This window comes from Pongo pygmaeus, chromosome 11 (genome assembly GCF_028885625.2).
Source record: "Pongo pygmaeus isolate AG05252 chromosome 11, NHGRI_mPonPyg2-v2.0_pri, whole genome shotgun sequence".
Taxonomy (NCBI): domain Eukaryota; kingdom Metazoa; phylum Chordata; class Mammalia; order Primates; family Hominidae; genus Pongo; species Pongo pygmaeus.
This window is the reverse complement of record NC_072384.2, coordinates 57458451-57474795: the sequence shown is the minus strand read 5'-3', so window position 1 is coordinate 57474795 and position 16345 is coordinate 57458451. Positions and strand designations below refer to the sequence as shown.

At 41.2% G+C, this 16345-nt stretch overlaps 1 protein-coding gene and 1 pseudogene across 2 annotated transcripts in view; one reads left to right on the top strand and one right to left on the bottom strand.

Moving 5' to 3' along the window:
• The window catches only part of UPP2 (uridine phosphorylase 2), a 263527-nt gene that overhangs the window by 166218 nt on the left and 80964 nt on the right, over nucleotides 1-16345 (bottom strand). The gene's annotated exons all lie outside the window — the stretch shown is intronic.
• On the top strand, nucleotides 6743-8246 carry LOC129031563 (metastasis-associated protein MTA3-like; annotated as a pseudogene).

The window sequence follows — 16345 nt, the reverse complement described above, 5'->3', positions numbered from 1 at the left end:
TTCTCCAAAAGACCATAGATAGGCCACAAAACGAGCCTCAATAAATGTAAGAAAATTGAAATTATATCAAGTACTCTCTCAGACCACAGTGGAATACAACTGGAAATCAACTCCAAAAGGAACCTTCAAAACCCTGCAAATACATGGAAATTAACCTTCTCCTGAATGATCACTGGGTCAAAAATGAAATCAAGATGAAAATTTAAAAATTCTTCTAACTGAATGACAATAGTGACACAACCTATCAAAACCTCTGGAACACAGCAAAGGCAGTGCTAACAGGAAAGTTCATAGCCCTAAATGCTTACATCAAAAAGGTCGGAAGAGCACAGACAATCTAAAGTCATACCTCAAGGAACTAGAGAAGCAAGAACAAACTAAACCCAAACCCAGCAGAAGAAAGGAAATCACCAAGATCAGAGCAGAACTAAATGAAATTGAAACAAACAAAAAAATATGAAAGATAAACAAAACAAAAAGCTGCTTCTTTGAAAAGATAAATAAACTTGATAAACCATTAGAAAGATTAACCAAGAAGAGAGAAAATCCAAATAAGCACAATTAGAAATGAAATGGGACATATTACAACTGACACCACAGAAATACAAAAGATCATCAAGGCTACTATGAACACCTTTACGTGCATAAATTAGAAAACCTAGAAGAGATGGATAAAGTCCTGGAATGATACAACCTTCCTAGCTTTAATCAGATAGAATTAGGCACTCTGAACAGAGCAGCAACAAGCAGAGAGATTGAAATGGTAATAGCAACAATTACCAAAAACAAAAAAAGTCAAGTACCAGACGAATTCACAGCAGAATTCTAAGAGACATTCAAAGAAGAATTGGTACCAATCCTATTGATGCTATTCCACAAGACAGAGAAAGAGGGAACCCTCCCCTCAAATCATTCTATGAAGCCAGCATAACCCTAATACCAAAACCAGGAAAAGACATAACAGAAAAAGAAAATGAGAGGTGACAGCGTGCTGGCAGTGCTCACAGCCCTCGCTTGCTCTGGGTGCCTCCTCTGCCTGAGCTCCCGCTTTGGCGGCACTTGAGGAGCCCTTCAGCCCTTGGCTGCACTGTGGGAGCCCCTTTCTGGGCTGGCTAAGGCCAGAGCCGGCTCCCTCCCTCAGGTTGTGGGGAGGTGTGGAGGGAGAGGCGCTGGCGGGAACCGGGGCTGCGCGCGGTACTTGTGGGCCAGCGCGAGTTCCGGGTGGGTGTGGGCTCGGCTGACCCCGCACTCGGAGCCGCCGGCCAGCCCCACCGGCCCCACTGGCCCCAGGCAGTGAGGGGCTTAGCACCTGGGCCAGCAGCTGCTGTGCTCAATTTCTCGCCGGGCCTTAGCTGCCTTCCCACGGGACAGGTCTCGGGACCTGCAGCCCACCATGCCTGAGCCTCCCTCCACGTCCGTGGGCTCCTGTGCAGCCTGAGCCTCCTTGACGAGCGCTGCCCCTGCTCCAGAGACGCCCAGTCCCATCAACCACCCAAGGGCTGAGGAGTGTGGGCGCATGGCTCAGGACCGGCAGGCAGCTCCACCTGCAGCCCCTGTGGGGGATCCACTGGGTGAAGCCAGCTGGGCTCCTGAGTCTGGTGGGGACGTGGAGAACCTTTATGTCTAGCTAAGGGATTGTAAATACACCAATCGGCACTCTGTATCTAGCTACTCTGGTGGGGACCTGCAGAACCTTTGTGTCCACACTCTATATCTGGTGGGGACATGGAGAACCTTTGTGTCTAGCTCAGGGATTGTAAACGCACCTATCAGCGCCCTGTCAAAACAGACCACTGGGCTCTACCAATCAGTAGGATGTGGGTGGGGCCAGATAAGAGAATAAAAGTAGGCTGCGGGAGCCAGCAGTGGTAACCCGCTGGGGTCCCCTTCCACACCTTGGAAGCTTTGTTCTTTCGCTCTTTGCAATAAATCTTGCTACTGCTCACTCTTTGGGTCCACACTGCCTTTATGAGCTGTAACACTCACCGTGAAGGTCTGCAGCTTCACTCCTAAAGCCAGCGAGACCACGAGCCCACAGGGAGGAAGGAACAACTCCAGATGAGCCGCCTTAAGAGCTGTAACACTCACGGCGAAGGTCTGCAGCTTCACTCCTGAGCCAGCGAGACCACGAACCCACCAGAAGGAAGAAACTCCGAACACATCCGAACATCAGAAGGAACAAACTCCGGACACACCGCCTTAAAGAACTGTAACACTCACTGCGAGGGTCCTTGGCTTCATTCTTGAAGTCAGTGAGACCAAGAACCCACCAATTCCGGACACAAAAACTACAGACCAATATCTCTAATGAACATAGATGTTAAAATCCTTAACAAAATACTAGCTAACCAAATCAAACAACATATCAAAAAGACAATCCACCATGATCAAGTGGGTTTCATACCAGGGATGCAGTGGTGGTTTAAGTCAATAAATGTGATACACCACTTAAACAGAATCAAAAATGAAAATCACATGATCATCTCAATAGATGCAGAAAAAGCATTCAACGAAATCCAGCATCCCTTTATGATTAAAACTCTCAGCAAAATCAGCATACAAGGGACATACCTCAATGTAATAAAAGCTATCTATGACAAGCCCACAGCCAAAATAATACTGAATAAAAAAAAAGTGGAAAGCATTCCCTCTGAGAACTAGAATAAGACAAGGATGCCTGCTCTCACCACTCCCCTTCAACATAGGACTGGAAATCCTAGCCAGAGCAATCAGACAAAAGAGAGAAATAAAGGACATCCAAATTGGTAAAAAGGAAGTCAAACTGTTGCTGTTTGCTGATGATATGATCCTTTACCTAGAAAACCATAAAGACTCCTCAAGAAAGCTCCTAGAACTGATAAAAGAATTCAGCAGTTTCTGGATACAAAATCAATGTATGCAAATCAATAGCTCTTCTATACACCAACAGCAACCAAGCTGAAAATTAAATTAAGAACTCGACCACGGCCAGGCATGGTGGCTCACACCTGTAATCCCAGCACTTTGGGAGGCCGAGGCAGGCGGATCACGAAATCAGGAGTTCAAGACCAGCCTGGCCAACATAGCGAAACCTCATCTCTACTAAAAACACACAAAAAAATTAGCTGGGCATGGTGGCATGTGCCTGTAGTCCCAGCTACTCAGGAGGCTGAGGCAGGAGAATCACTTGAACCTGGGAGGTGGGGATTGCAGTGAGCCGAGATTGTGCCACTGTACTCCAGCTTGGGCAATAGAATGAGATTTCATCTCAAAACAACAACAACAACAACAACAAAACTCAACCCCTTTTACAATAGCTGCAAAAAATAAAATAAAATAAAATGCTTAGGAATATACCTAACCAAGGAGGTGAAAGACCTCTACAAGCAAAATGACAAAACACTGCTGAAATATATCATAGATGACACAAACAAATGGAAACACATTTCATGCTCATGAATAGGTAGAATCAATATTGTGAAATGGCCAGGTGCAGTGGCTCAGGCCTGTAATCCCAGAACTTTGAGAGGCCAAGGTGGGTGGATAACTTGAGGCCAGGAGTTCAAGACCAGCCTGGCCAACATGGCAAACCCCATCTCTCCTAAAAATATAAAAATTAGTCAGGAGTGGTAGTGCACACCTGTAATTCCAGCTACTGAGGAGGCTGAGGCATGAGAATCACTTGAACCCAGGAGGCAGAGGTTGCAGTGAGCCAAGATCATGCGACTGCACTCCAGCCTAGATGACAGAGTGAGACTGTGTCTCAAAAAAAAAAAAATTGTGAAAATGACCATACTGCCAAAACCAATCTACAATTTCAATGTAAGTCCCATAAAAATACCATCGTTCTTCACAGAATTAGAAAAAACAATTATAAAATTCATATGCAACCAAATAAGAGCCTCCATAGCCAAAGCAAGACTAAGCAAAAAGAACAAATCTAGAGGCATCACATTACCTGATTTCAAACTATACTATAAGGCCATAGTCACCAAAACAGCGTGGTACTGGCATAAAAATAGGCACATAGACCAATGGAACAGAATAGAGAACCCAGAAATGAAGCCAACTGATCTTTGACAAAGCAAACAAAAATATAAAGTGGGGAAAGGACACACCCTATTCAACACATGGTGCTGGGAAGATTGGCAAGCCACATGTAGGAGAATGAAACTGGCTCCTTATCTCTCAGCTTATACAAAAATCAACTCAAGATGGATCAAGGACTTAAATCTAAGACATAAAACTGTAAAAATTCTAGAAGATAACTTTGGAAAAACCCTTCTAGACGTTGGCTTAGGCAAGGATTTCATGACCAAAAACCCAAAAGCAAATGTAACAAAACAAAGATATATAGCTGGGACTTATTAAACTAAAGAGGTTTTGCATGGCAAAAGGAACAGTCAGCAAAGTAAACAGACAACCCACAGAGTGGGAGAAAATCTTCACAATCTATACATATTACAAAAGACTAATACCCAGAATCTACAACAAATTAGCAAGGAAAAAAACAAACAATCCCATCAAAAATTGGGCTATTCTCAAAAGAAAATATACAAAAGGTCAACAAACATATGAAAAAATGCTCAACGTCACTAATGATCAGGGAAATGGAAATACCATAATTGTATCACATTAATGGCCATAATCAAAAAATCAAAAAATAATAGATGTTGGCATGGATGCAGTGAACAGGGAACACTTCTACACTGCTGGTGGGAAGGCAAACTAGTACAACCACTATGGAAAACAATGTGGAGATCCCTTAAAGAACTAAAAGTAGAACTACCATTTGATCCAGCAATCTCACTACTGGGTATCTACCCAGAGAAAAAGAAGTCATCATATGAAAAAGATACTTGCACACCCATGTTTTTAGTTGCATAATTTGCAAGTGTAAAATCATGGAACCAACCCAAATGCCCATAAATTAACATGTAGATAAATAAACTCATATAAGGCTGGGCACAGAGGCTCACACCTGAAATCCCAGCACTTTGGGGGGCCGAGGCAGATGGATCATTTGAGGTCAGGAGTTCAAGACCAGCTCACCGAACATGGTGAAACCCTGTTTCTACTAAAAATAAATACAAAAAAATGAGCCAGGCATGGTGGTGCACGCATGTAATCCCAGCTACTCAGGAGTCTGAGGCATGAGAATCACTTGATCCAGGAGGTGGAGGTTGCAGTGAGATGAGATTGTACCACTGCACTCCAGCCTGGGTGACAGAATGAGACCCTGTCTTAAAAAAAAAAAAAAGACGCAAAACTGGTGTGTGTGTGTGAATATATATATATATACGTGTATATACATGTATACATATATACATATATATGTATACATATATATATACATATATGTATACATATATATACACATATATATATACATATATATACATATATATACGTGTATATACGTATACATATATACGTATACGTATATAGACGTGTATATACGTATATATGTACGTATATATGCGTGTATATATGTATATATGTATATATACGTATATATGTGTATATATATATACGTATATATGTGTATATATATATATACATGATGGAATACTACTCAGCCATAAAAAGGAATGAATTAATGGCACTCACAGTGACCTGGATGAGATTGGAGACTATTATTCTAAGTGAGGTAACTCAGGAGTGGGAAACTAAACATCGTATGTTCTCACTCATATGAGGGAGCTAAGCTATGAGGATGCCAAGACATAAGAAAGACAAAATGGATTTTGGAGACTCAGGGGGAAAAGGTGGGAAGGGGATGAGGGATAAAAGACCACAAAGTGTGTACAGTGTATACTGCTCAGGTGATGAGTGCACCAAAATCTCAAAAATTACCACCAAAGAACTTACTCATGTAACCAAACATCACCTGTTCCCCAGTAACCTACGGAAATAAAAAAAAAATTTAAAAAGAGGGAGAGATCTCATCTCTCTCTTCTTTCTATTGCTCTCTGTTTACATGCATGCACCAAAGAAAAGCTTTGTGAAGACATATCAAGATAGTGGCTGTCTGTAAATCAGGAAGCAAGCCCTCAAGAGGAAGTAAATCAGCTAGGACCTTGATCTTGGACTTCCCAAAGTCCAGAACTGTAAGAAATGAATTTCTGTTGTTTAAGTCACACAGTCTGTGATATTTTGTTACGGCAACCCAAGCCGACTAAGACATTAGGCATACTATGAACAATTATAAGCCAACAAAGTAGATAACTTAGATGAAATAGACAAATTCCTGGAAACATACAAACAACCAAAGCTAATTGAAAAAGGAATAGAAAATCTGAAAAGATCAATAACAAGAGTCTGAATTAGTAATCAAAAAACTTTTGAAAAGGCCCAGGACTATACAGATTTACTGGTGAATTCTACCAAACGTTTAAAGAAGAATTACTACTGATTCTTCATAAGTTTTGCAAATAATAAAACAGGAGGGAACAGTTTCTAACTCAATATTTGATATCAGTACTTTCCTAATATAAAAGCAAGACAAACACATGACAAGAAAAGAAAACTACAGAGCAATATCTTTATACATATGGAAGCAACATTGCTCAACCAAATACTGGCAAACTGAATTCAAAAAAACATACAAAAAGATTTTAGACCACTCAGCATCCCCTTCCCTTCACTGTCTCCTTCCCTTGTTCCCTCTCTTCCCCCTCCCAGAGCACCTTCCCCATGAGGCTGCAGTAGTGGCAATGGGGTTCAACTGGGACCCGGTGAACAGGAGTGGGGGCTGGCAGACATGGCGGCCAGCATGTACCAGGTAGGAGATTTTGTCTACTTTGAGAATTCCTCCAGCAACCCATAAATAATCAGGATAGAAAAACTCGACAAGACTGCAAGTGGCAACATGGAAGCAAAAGTAGTATGCTTTTACAGGTTACATGATATTTCCAACACACTGATAATGCTTGTGGACATGCATGCTAAAGAAATTGAGGAAGAATCTGAAACAATATTTGACCCTTACTTGACCAATACTCAGAAACATCAATCGAAACATAAGTTACTTTCTTTGTCACCCCAATATGAATCTTTGCCTTCAACACATATTAGGGGAAATTGCAGTGTTGCCTTATGAATGAGACAGAATCAGTATTGTCATATCTTCATAAAAAGGATAATTTCTTCTACTTATTGATCCTGACCCCTCATCGAAAACACTATTAGCTGATGAAGGTGAATTCAGAATGGGACCTAGATATCAAGTAGACGTCCCAGAAATGCTCATAGAAGGAGAATAAGATGAGAGGGAACAGTGAAAATGGAAAGTTAAAGTTTGGGGATCCAAATGGCCCACTGAAAGATTGATCAATTAACCAGTTTTTAATTGTAGCAAGTACTATTGGGACACTCCCTAGACCTCTCTATTGCAGCAGTTCTTCGAGGCAGCCTAATTTGCATATGAGTGCTGCTGCAGCTTCCCAAGACATCACCTTCTTTCATGCTATCGATACATTGTGTAGACACAGCTATGATTTGAGCAGTGCAATTAGTGTCTCAGTACCACTTGAAGAAGCTGTTTTATGCAGAGATAAATTGGAAGAATGGTCAGCCTCTTAAGCTAGCTTATTTGAAGAGGTACTGGAAAAAATACGGCAAAGACTTCAACGACATACACCAAAACTTTTTCCCTTGGAAATCATTGACTAGCATCACTGAATGTTATTTCTTGTGGAGAACTACTGACAGATATGTGCAACAGAAATGGTTAAAAGCAGCAGAAACTGAGAGTAAGCTGAAACAAGTATATATCCCAATTTACAGCAAACCAAATCCCAACCAAATATCTACCAGCAATGGCAACCTGGTGCTGTGAGTGGAACCATGAGGACTACATTCCTGCCTCAGAATCCCCTTGTAGTGCAAGCCTGGGAGGGCTTCTGTGCTACATAGTCTAACTAGTAGTATTCTTGGGGCCCACCTAATATGCAGTGCAATTTGTTGGCTTTATTGAGAAAAATATGGAGACCTGAAAATGCCCACCCAGTCAGAAGAAAAGTTATCTCCTAGCCCAATTACAGAGGACTCTCATGTTAGAAATGCTGCCAGGCCATTCAAGGGATGCCACTCCAAAACAAAGTCTGCAGTGAAAACTCACCAAGCTTTCTTCCTTCATACTGTGTATTTCACAAAATTTTCTCTCCAGTTATTCAAAAGTATCCTCTGGCTGCAGCAGGCAGCAAGATGGCCACTTGTAGCTATTAATTTATGCTGCCATTAGGGCAGAATGTAAGCTGCTTTAAAGTTCTTTTTTTTTTTTAGACAGGGCTTCACTGTATCACCCAGGCTGGAGTGCGGTGGCACTATCATGGCTCACTACAAACTTCCTCCCCCAGATTCAAGGATTCTTCTGCCTCAGCCTCCTGAGTAGCTGGAATTACAGGTGGCTGCTGCCACGCCTGGCTAATTTTTGTATTTTTAGTAGAGACAGGGTTTCACCATGTTGGCCAGGCTGGTCTTGAACTCCTGACCTCAGGTCATCCTCCCACCTCGGCCTCCCAAATTGCTGAGATTACAAGCGTGAGCCATTATGTCCAGCCACTGCTTTAAAATTCTTAATCTTATATGTTGTGCTTCTGACCATTTCCTCTCGCTCCTTTTTTTGTTTGTTTGTTTGTAATAAACGTAAGTTATTGTGTACAACCTTTTATTTGGTTGATTTTTTAACATTATTTTTGTCTGTTGCCATTCGTATCATGCCAATCTGAAAAAAATCAAAGCATTAAAAACTTCTGTTATCTTATCAGAAAATACTGCTCAGCAAAAGATTGGTGGGAGGTGATCCTGTCCCACGAGGTTTTATGATGGAATTGCCTACAAAGCCCATAAGCACTTTTACCTACTAGGTAGTGCAACAAGATAACCCCTAAGGATGGTTGATATAGTATGGCTGTGTCTCACCCAAATCTCATCTTGAATTGTAATTCTCATAATCCCTATGTGTCATGGGAGGGACCAAGTGGGCGGTAATTGAATCATGGGGGTGGTTACCTCCATCCTGTTCTCATGATAGTGAATGAGTTCTCATGAGATCTGACGGTTTTATAAGGGGCTTTTCTCCCTTTCACTCTGCACTTCTTGCTGCCACCATGTGAAGAAGGGTGGATTTGCTTCCCCTTCCACTATGTAAGTTTCATGAGGCCTCCCTAGTCCTGCTGAACTGTGACTCAATTAAACCTCTTTCCAGCCAGGTGCAGTGGCTCACACCTGTAATCCAAGCACTTTGGGGGGCTGAGGTGCGTGGATCACCTCAGGTCGGAAGTTTGAGACCAGCCTGACCAACACAGAGAAACCCCATCTCTACTAAAAATACAAAATAATTAGCCGAGCGTGGTGGGGCATGCCTGTAATCCCAGCTACTCAGGAGGCTGAGGCAGGAGAATTGTTTGAACCCAGGAGGCAGAGGTTGTGGTGAGCCAAGATTGCACCATTGCACTCCAGCCTGGGCAACAAGAGCGAAACTCACATCAAAAACAAAAACAAAAACAAAAAAAAACCCTCTTCATAAATTACCCAGTTTCTGGTGTGTCTTTATCAGCAATGTGAGAACAGATTGATACAGTACATTGGTACCAGGAGTGGAGCTGTTCGGGTAAATATACCCCAAAATGTGGAAGTGACTTTGGAACTGGATAACAAGCAGAGGTTGGAAGAGTTTGGAAGGGTTAGAAGATGACAGAAAGATATGGGAAAGTTTGGAACTTCCTAGAAATTTGTTGAATGGCTTTGAACAAAATGCTCATAGTGATGTGGACAATAAAGTCCAGGCTGAGGTGGTCTCAGATGGAGATGAGGAACTTGCTGGGAACTGAAGTAAAGGTCACTTGCTATGCAAAGAGACTGATGACATTTTGCCCCTGCCCTAGAGATCTGTGAAACTTTGAACTTGAGAGAAATTATTTAGTATATCTGGCAGAAGAAATTTTTAAGCGCCAAAGCATTCAAGAGAGAGTAGAACATAAAAGTTTGGAAGATTTGCAGCCTGATGATGTGATAGTAAGTAAAAACCCATTTTCTAGGGAGAAATTCAAGCCCACTGCAGAAATTTGCATAAGTAACAAGGAGCCAAATGTTAATCACCAAGACAATGGAGAGAATGCCTACAGGGCATGTCAGAGACTTTCAGAATATCCCCTTTCATCACAGGCCCAGAGGCCTAGGAGGGAAAAATGACTTCATGGGCTGGGCCCATGGCCACCCTGCTCTATGCAGCCTCTGGACATGGTGCCCAGCATCCCAGCTGCTTCAGCTCCAGCCATGGCTAAAAGGGGCCAATGTACAACTCAGGCTGTTGCTTCAGAAGGCGCAAGCCCTTGGCAGCTCCCACAAGGTGTTGGGCCTGTAGGTGCACAGAAGTCAAGAACTGAAATTTGGGAACCTTCACTTAGATTTCAGAGGATGTATGGAAACATCTGGATGTCCAGGCAGAAGTTTGCTGCAGGGGTGGAACCCTCATGGAGAACCTGTGTTAGGGCAGTGTGGAAGGGAAATGTGGGTTCAGAGCCCCAACACAGAGCTCCCACTGGGGAACTGCCTAGTAGAGCTGTGAGAAGAGGGCCACTATCTTACCCCAGAATGGTAGATCCACCAACAGCTTACCCCATGTACCTGGAAAAGTCACAAACACCCAATGCCAGCCCATGAGAGCAGCTAGGAGGGAGGCTGGACCCTGCAAAGCCACAAAGGTGGCACTGCTCAAGGCCATAGGAGCCCACCTCTTGTATCAGCATGACCTGGATGTGAGACATGAAGTCAAAGGAGATCGTTTTGTAACTTTGAGGTTTAATGATTGCCCTATTGGGTTTCAGACTTGGGTGGGGCCTATAACCCCTGTGTTTTGGCCAATTTTTCCCCCATTGGAATGAGTGTATTTGCTCAATGTCTCTACCCCCAGTGTAACTAGAAAGTAACTAACTTGCTTTTGATTTTACAGGCTCATAGGCAGAAGGGACTTGCCTTGTCTCAGATAAAACTTTGAACCTGGACTTTTGAGTTAATGCTGGAATGAATTAAGACTTTGGGGGACTGTTGGGAAGGCATGATTATGTTTTGAAATGTGAGAACATGGGATTTGGAAGGGGCCAGGGCATAATGCTGTGGTTTGGCTGTGTCCCCACCCAAATCTCATTTTGAATTGTCATTACCATAATCCCCATGTGTCATAGGAGGGACCCAGTTGGAGGTAATTGAATGCTGTTCTCATGATAGTGAGTGAGTTCTCATGGATCTGATGGTTTTAAATGGGGCTTTTTCCCTCTTTGCTCTGCACTTCTCCTTGCTGCTGCCATGTGAAGAAGGACATGTTTGTTTCCCTTTCCATCATGACTGTAAGTTTCCTTAGGCCTCCCTAGCCCTGGAGAACTGTGAGTCAATTAAACCTCTTTCCTTTATAAATTACCCAGTCTCAAGTATGTCTTTATTAGCAGTGTGAGAATGGAATAATACAATGATGTTATAATGAAACTCCATAATTGAGACAGTGAGGTCCATTCATATGTAGATTAATTAGGTCTAAATACAATTTGCCCAGCCTGGCTAGCACAGTGAAACCCCACCTCTACCAAAAAAATACAGAAATTAGCCAAGTGTGGTGGCACATGCCTATAGTCTCAGTTCCTTGGGAGGCTGAGACATGAGAAATGCTTGAGCCCAAGAGGTGGAGGTTGCAGTGGGCCAAGATTACACTACTGCACTCCTGGGCAACAGAGTGAGACTGTGTCATAAATAAATAAATAAAATTTGCCAATTTACACTTAAAAAAGGATTTTATACCATAACCAAATGAGATTTATCACAGGAATGCAAGGTTGGCTCAACATAAGGAAATCAATCAATAGGATATACCATATTAATAAACAGAAAAACCCATATGATCATCTCAATTAATGCAAAAAATGCATTTGATAAAATGCAACACCATGTCATGATTTAAAAAAAAAAAACACTTGGCAAATGGGGAGTAAAAGGGAACTTAACCTGATAAAGAGAATCTATGAAAACCCCAGAACTAATATAATATTTAATGATGAAAGACTGACAGTTTTACTCCTAAAATCAGAAAAAAGACAATGGTCTTCCAGTCTGATATTACTTTATGATTATAAAGTCATGTGTGTTGTAATTTAAAATACTTTCTATAAAGTCTAGATGTGGTGGCACATGCCTGTAATCCCAGCACTTTGGGAGATTTAAGTGGGAGGATTGCTTGAGGCCAAGAGTTTGAGACCAGCCTGGGTAACATAGTGAGATCCTGTCTCTACAAAAAATTAAAATATTAGCTGGGTGTTGTGGCATGTACCTGTAGTCCTACCTACTTAAGGGGCTGAGGCAGGAGGATTGAGAGGATCAATTGAGCTCAGGAGTTTGAGGTTGCAGTGAGCTATGATTGCACCACTACATCCAGCCTAGGTAATAAAGTGAAATCTTGTATCTAAAAAGCAACAACAACACTTCTTAAAGGATATGCATGGTATAATCCAATTTTCATTCTTTAACAAGTATATATGATGCACAGAAATGAGTTTAGAAGGCTGTATACCAAGATATTGGCAATGGTAATTGGGATGGTGGCAGTGTTGATGATGTATATAGCTTATATATATATTTTTAACAACAGCTTTATTGAGATGTAACTCAGATGCCATACAATCTACCCATATTTAAAGTATACAATCCAGTGGTTTTTGGCACAGTTATGCAAGCATAACCACTATCTAATTCCAGAATATTTTTATCACCCTAAAAAGAAACCTTCTACTCATTAGAAGTCACTCCCCACTTCCTTCTCTTCCAGCCCCCAACAACCACTAACCATCTTTCTGTTTGTATGACTTTACCCATTCTGGATACATGCTATGTAAATGATATTATATAATATGTATTTTTTTGCATGTCTGGCTTCTTTCATTTATCATCATGTTTTCAAGGTCCATCCATATCATAGCATGTATCAGTACTTTATTCCTTTTTACAGCTAAACAATATTCCATTGTATGGATATACTACATTTTGTGTATGCTTTTATCAGTTGATGGACATTTGGGTTGTTTCTACTTCTTGACTATTATTAATGGTGCATTGATCATTCATGCGCAAGCTTTTGTGTAGACATATATTTTCATTTATTTGGATATATAGTAGGTATGTGTTTAACATCTTAAGATATATAGTAGGGATGTGTTTAACATCTGAAGAAATTGCCAAGCAGTTTCCAAAATCATTGCATATTTTATATTTCTATCAGCAATATATGAAATGTATGAAAGTCCTAGTTGCTCTATATCCTCTCCAATATTTGGTTTGATTAGTCTTTTAAATTTTAACCTTCTAATGGATGTGTCATAGTATCTCATTGTGCTTTTTATTTGCATTTGCCTGATGACTAATGATGTTGAGTGTCTTTTCATGGACTTATTGGCTATTAGCCTATCTTCTTTTTTAAAGTGTCCTGCCAAGACTTTTGTTCCTGTTTAAAATTGGGTTTTCTTTTTGATACCTATTTGTAGAAGTTTTTATATATTCTGAACACACATCTTCATGAATATTTTCTATAGTCTGTGGCTTGCCATTTCATTTTCCAACTTTGAGTCAAGGTCTACTATTAGACTCCAAACACTGGGCAGGCCTCAAGCTTTGTCTTCTGTTCTCCACCCCACTTCCTGTGAAACCATTATAAATGCAATGTCAAGATCACTAGAGTTTAGCATATGTTCTTAAGGCAAAGGCCTTAGCACTTTTCTCACCTCTTAAGAGGTTCCATGTTCACTTTATTTTTAGTTTCTGGGAGCCTTTAATTTCTGGGCAGTTCAGTAATGTGTTTGAAAGTTTATTTGTTTTTTTATATATATATATATATATTTTTTTTTTTTTGAGATGGAATCTCACTCTGTCGCCTAGGCTGGACAATGCAGTGGCGCAATCTCAGTTCACTGCAACCTCCACTTCCCAGGTTCAAGCGATTCTCCTGCCTCAGCCTCCTGAGTAGCTGGGGTTACAGGTGCACACCACCACACCTGGCTAATTTTTGTATTTTTAGTAGAGTCGGGGTTTCACTATGTTGGTCAGGCTGGTCTCAAACTCCTGACCTCGTGATTCACCTGCCTTGGCCTCCCAAAGTGCTGGGATTACAGGCATGAGCCATGGCGCCTGGCTTGTTTATATTTTATATGGCAGCAATATTACTTTGAGGGAGAGGATGATAGCTTCCCTTGCAGCTAGCATTGATCATGTGACATAGTTCTGGCCAATAAGAGAAGAGGACGTCTGTGGGCAATGATCCTTTCCTCTTCCTTCGACTTTCCTGCTTCGAGTATAGATGTGAGAACCAGAGATGAAGCATCCATCTTTAATTCATTAGGAAATAACACATTTGCTAAGAATGGCTAAATAGAAATAAAACAGAAACCATAAACAATGATGACATCATGAGCTGTAGGACCAATCCTGGGTTGCCTAACTCCAAACTTCTTAGTGAAAAGTTATATACTCTAATTTGTCTAAACTACTGTTGGTTGGGTTTTCTGATACAGTCAGAAATTAAAGTTATTTTTGAGATTTAATATTTATATAATCATTCATCCACCAAATCAATAAGCATGTATTAAATACATACCAAGAGCCAGACATTGTTTATAGTAGAGTTTCTCATTAGAGGTGGTATTACTATTAGTTAGCATTTTATACATTTGTGAGAAAGTTTTTGTAGTGTTACAACTGGAAGCAACTAACATTTAGTGGATTGGTACTGGGAATACAATATTTCTTTTTTTAACATCTTTTTTTTTTTTTTTTTTGAGACAGAGTTTTGCTCTTGTTGCCCAGGCTGAAGTGCAATGGCGCAATCTTGGCTCACCGTAGCCACCGCCTCCCACGTTCAAGCGATTCTCCTGCCTCAGCCTCTCGGGTAGCTGAGATTACAGGCATGCACCACCACACCTGGCTAATTTTGTATTTTTAGTGGAGACAGGGTTTCTCCATGTTGGTCAGGCTGGTCTTGAACTCCTGGCCTCGGGTGATCCACCCACCTCAGCCTCCCAAAGTGCTAGGATTACAGGCGTGAGCCACCGCACCCAGCCAATACAGTATTTCTTAAAATGCGTAAGACTGTCCCATGCGGTAAGAATTGCCCTACATCTCGCATACTTTTCAATGTCCACCAAAGACATATCTAGCTGAAAAAGTTGTTTTTAATGATCTGAAATTAGAACTTAATTCATTTTGCAAATAAATACCAAGTAGTTTCTTCATATGTTTAATAGATTTAAATTTTCCAGAAATTTTTTTTAAAGAGACAGGACCTTGCTCTGTTACCCAGGCTGGAGTGCAGTGGCATGATCATAGTTCACTGCATCCTCAAACTCCTAGATTCAAGCAGTCCTCCAACCTCAACCTCAGCCTGCTGAGTAGCTAGGACTACAGGGGTAGTCCTACCATGTAGCATCGTAGTGGTAACTACCATGCCCAGCTTTTTTTTTTTTTTTAGAGATGGGGGGTCTCCCTATGTTGTCCAGGCTGGTCTTGAACTTTGGCTTCACGTGATCCTCCTTCCTTGACCTCCTAAAGTGCTGGGATTACAGACGTGAGCCACCAAGCCCAGCCTCCAGGAATATTTTGTTAGAAATATACCATCAGGTATTCAACATTTAGGAAAATCACAAAATCACTAGCAATGCTGCATATGATTTTAAAGTTTCCAATATAACACACCTATATCAGACTACATGTATAGCTGTCTCATTTACATTTATTCTATATATTAGTGTAAGCATCTAAGTTATTTTGTCTAGAAGTCAAAACTAGATATTTACCTTTTGAAATACATACTATATTATAAACAACTTTGCTTTTATGACTCCTTTACATAATTAGGCATTATGTTGCTTTTTAAAATTATGTTCACTTGTAAGTTACATAGTCTATTTAGTTAATGACAAAATTGTAAGCAGGTCTTATAAAATATCTATAATAGGAAGGGAGTTGCGCTTGGATAGAGTTAAGAATCATTGGTTTTAATGGTAATTCCTTATCTTTAAGAAATTGTTGGCCAGGCGCAGTAGCTCATGCCTGTAATCCCAGCACTTTGGGAGGCCAAGGTGGGAGGATCACTTGAGCCCGAGTTCAAGACCAGCCTGGACAACATGGCAAAACTCCATCTCTACTAAAGATACAAAAAATTAGCCAGGCATGTTGGCGTACCCCTGTAGTCCCAGCTACCCGGGAGGATGAGGATCACCCGAGCCTGGGATGTTGAGACCGCAGTGAGCTGTGATCATGCCACTATACTCCAGTCTGGGTGACAGAGTGAGACCTTGTCTCAAAGAAAAAAAAATTGTTACATAGTATT